This window comes from Pteronotus mesoamericanus, unplaced genomic scaffold (assembly GCF_021234165.1).
Source record: "Pteronotus mesoamericanus isolate MK-2021 breed Mesoamerican mustached bat unplaced genomic scaffold, CSHL_Meso_final contig_82, whole genome shotgun sequence".
Taxonomy (NCBI): Eukaryota; Metazoa; Chordata; class Mammalia; order Chiroptera; family Mormoopidae; genus Pteronotus; species Pteronotus mesoamericanus.
In genome coordinates this window covers 8859217-8863228 of record NW_026555265.1, presented here as the reverse complement: position 1 = coordinate 8863228, position 4012 = coordinate 8859217, and the positions used below count along the sequence as shown (strand labels likewise).

Genomic DNA, 4012 nt, shown 5'->3' with positions numbered 1-4012 from the left:
AGACATCGATATTTGGAGTACTTACAACATGGCAGACACTGACCACAAAGAACAGTCTGAACTTGATCAAGATTTGGATGATGTTGAAGAAGTAGAATAGGAAGAAACTGGTGAAGAAACAAAAATCAAAGTGTGTCAGCTGACTGTTCAGATGATGCAAAATCCTCAGATTCTTGCAGCCCTCCAAGAAAGACTTGATGGTCTGGTAGAAACACCAACAGGACACACTGAAAGCTTGCCTAAGGTAGTTAAAAGACGAGTGAATGCTCTCAAAAACCTTCCAGTTAAATGTGCACAGACAGAAGCCAAGTTCTGTGAGGAAGTTCATGATCTTGAAAGAAAGTATGCTGTTCCCTAGCAACCTTTATTTGATAAGCAATTCGAGATCATTAATGCAATTTATGAACCTACAGAAGAAGAACGTGACTGGAAACCAGATGAGGAAGATGAAATTTCAGAGGAGCTGAAAGAAAAGGCCAAGATTGAAGATGAGAAAAAGGATGAAGAAAAACAAGACCCCAAGGGAATCCCTGAATTTTGGCTGACTGTTTTTAAGAATGTGGACTTGCTCAGTGATATGGTTCAGGAACATGATGAGCCTATTCTGAAGCACTTGAAAGATATTAACATGAAGTTCTCAGGTGCTGGCCAGCCTATGAGCTTTGTTTTAGAATTTCACTTTGAACCCAATGAATATTTCACAAATGAAGTATTAACAAAGACGTATAGGATGAGGTCAGAACCAGATGATTCTGATCCCTTTTCTTTTGATGCACCAAAAATTATGGGTTGTACAGGGTGCCAGATAGATTGGAAGAAAGGGAAGAATGTCACTCTGAAAACCATTAAAAAGAAGCAGAAACACAAAGGACGTGGGACAGTTCATACTGTGACCAAAACAGTTTCCAATGATTCTTTAATTTTTTTGCCCCTCCTAAAGTTCCGGAAATTGGCCGTCTGGATGATGACGCTGAAGTTATCCTTGCTGCAGATTTTGAAATTGGTCACTTTTTATGTGAGCGTATAATCCCAAGATCAGTGCTGTACTTGACTGGAGAAGCTATTGAAGAAGAAGAAGAAGAAGAAGATGATGATGATGATGATGAAGGTGAAGAAGCAGATGAGGAAGGGGAAGAAGAAGATGAGGAAAATGATCCAGACTATGACTCAAAGAAGGATCAAAACCCAGCAGAGTGTAGGCAGCAGTGAAGCAGGATGGTCTACCTTCTGCTTCCCTGGGAAGGATGAATTTTCATCATTTGACAAGTTCAAGTATTTGTTGTTGATTGTTTGCTTGCTTGCTTTTGTTTTTGCAGCCTATAATAAAAATGTTATATATAAAAAAAAGAAATTGAATCAATAATTTAAAATCTTTCTTCAAATAAAACTCCAGGCCCAGAGAAAGTCTGCCAAACATCTAAAGGCCAAATACTGCTGGTCTAACATATACTATTCCAGAGTGTAAATGAAGAAGTAACACTCTGCAATTTTTTTATGAGACTAATATAATCTCTTTTAAAATTATATTTTATTGATTATGCTGTTACAGTTGTCGCAATTTTCCCCCTTTGCCCCCTCCACCCTGCTCCCCCTACCCCCCCAGGCAGTCCCCCCACCTTTGTTGATGTCCATGGGTCATACATACAAGTTCTTTGGCTACTCAGTTTCCTATATTGTACCTTACTGTGGTAGCCCCGGTCCCGCAGAGTCTTCTGTTTCACCACAGATGAAACAACAAGTTGTTCCACACACCAAGTGCTGTGAAGAAAAGGGGAAGGCGATTCCCTCTAGAGGAGAATGCCCTGAACCCTTCTCTGAAGTGGCTTTTATTGAGAACAATACCTCAGGGGAATACAGCATGCATGCAAAGCTTATCAATCAATGCCTAAAGGCTATATTTAGAGAAAACAGATAGAGATCATAGATAACAATTGTAGGAACACAGAGATTTGCCTCAGGTCAGGGTCTGTAAAACATGCTGACCTCAGATGGTCGTTCAGGTGTGGCTCCTGAATTCAAAAATGCTCTCCTTCTGTCTGAAGCTTAAACATCAGGTTTTTCCTTATCAGGACAGTGCAAAGCAGAGCAAGCTTCAGTGGATACAATGCATTCTTTAGGCCAGATTTCCCATGGGAACCCTTGGTATTAGCATTGGATCATGTCTGCACCCCAGCATTCCCAGTTTTCTGGTCAAGACTTACAGGCCCTGTTTCAAGGCCTGGCTTGCCGGGGGCTACAATTCCTAATACCATACAAAGTGGTCCCCCATACCTTACATCCCCATGGCTATACTGTAACTACCTATTTGTACTTTTTAGTTCCCTCAAAACTTTAGCAGACGATAGGCTCTAGGAACACCACCAGTCTGATTTCACTCAGGAATATAGGTCCAAAAACCCTAAACAAAATATTATCAAACGAAATCCAGCAAACAAAATAGGTCATGACCAATTTGGATTTATCCCAGATTGATAATCTGGGAAAACATGATTGATTTAACATTAGGAAATCAATGATCATACTTCGCTGCATTAATAGATTTGCAATGCCAAGTGGGAAGTGTTTGTGCAACTAAACATTCAGACTCATAAGAGTACTTAGAATCCCTTGGTACCGGTATCCTCAGAAAGATACAGCACAGGAACCAGACCCTGACAGGACCATGTCAGACTTGCTTCTTCTGTGGGGTCTCTGCAGCCTGGCAGCAGTTTGTACAGCCATCGCTGATGGGTTTTCTTTGGCCTCCCCAGATGATGTCTCAGATTCAGGTCTGGTGGGTGCAAACACTCCAGCTTAAAGTTTACATCCCCTCAGAAACCAGTTATCTCTTTTAAGAATCACATAGGCATAATTTCCAGACTTCTCATAGATGACATGCCTAGTTATAAGTGGTACACACTCAGAAAAGCCCAAACCTATGGCTCCCCTACCACTTATATATAGTTAAATGATAATCCCACCCCACTTAGCATACTTTCAGCGTTCATCTGTTATTGCATGCATCAGTAGTTTCTGTGTCAACGTGGCTAGGCTGAATCATGTCTCCCAGAATTCTCTTCCTTGTATGTTTCCAGTAGGGTGGGCAGCAAGAGTGGTTCAGGTGCAATTTGGAGCTCAGAAGTGCAGCAGCAGCCGTTTTGTTTTTCACGGAGGCACTCTTGCAGATCACATATATAAGGAATTTACTTGTTGGTTCAGTCTGTTGGTGTGGGGCAGACTGGCCTACAGTGTCCCGCTGTGCTTTGGATCCTCCTTCAGCTTCTGATTCCTGGGCCAAGTATGTGTTTTTGCAACCTGGCAAAGTGAAACTTATCCTACCAGATACCCACTATCAAATTAGAGACTGTGAGAACTGACATTGGGCTCAGTGCGACCTCATGGCTTCCAGCTTGTCCTTGTTTCTTCCACTTTACATGGCCCTTCCTGTCCAAACTGCCTACTCTATGAACTCCAAGCTCCAGCACTAGTTGCAGAAACAACTTCAGGGAAAATGCTTCACTAATTTCAATTGTGTAATGTTAAATTCCTGTAAAGAAATCACTACGCACATACACATGGTGCCTGCAAATATCCTAAATGTTTCGTTTCTCTGATTGACTCTGACTGATAGGGTTCCCTTTTATTACTGAAAAGATTTCCATTGGATAGATGTACAATTTGTTTGTTTATTCACTAGTTGAAGGACATTTCATTCTGAGTTTGGGATGACATTCTCATACAGGTCTTTGTGTGAACATATTATTTCAAAATATGGTATTTATAAAAATAGCTAAAAACATTAAATGTGGACTTTTCTGATCAACCAAAGAGCTAATGGGAGATGGGGGGCAACCAGGGTTGCACTGGAAGTTTAAATTGGGCAAAGGTTAGACATCGTTTTAGATAGGTGCTCTTGAACACCACTGACAACATGGTTCTAACAGTATTTCATTACAATAGATGGTTACAGTTCTCAGCATGTGCTTCTCACCTAGGAGTTTCTGCAGACCACATTGGAGGAAGTCATTATGTT

General features: G+C 41.1%; 1 pseudogene; it reads left to right on the top strand.

Annotated features, from left to right (window-relative positions):
- On the top strand, positions 1–1212 carry LOC129079990 (nucleosome assembly protein 1-like 1; annotated as a pseudogene).
- The last annotated feature ends 2800 nt before the right edge of the window (positions 1213–4012 follow it).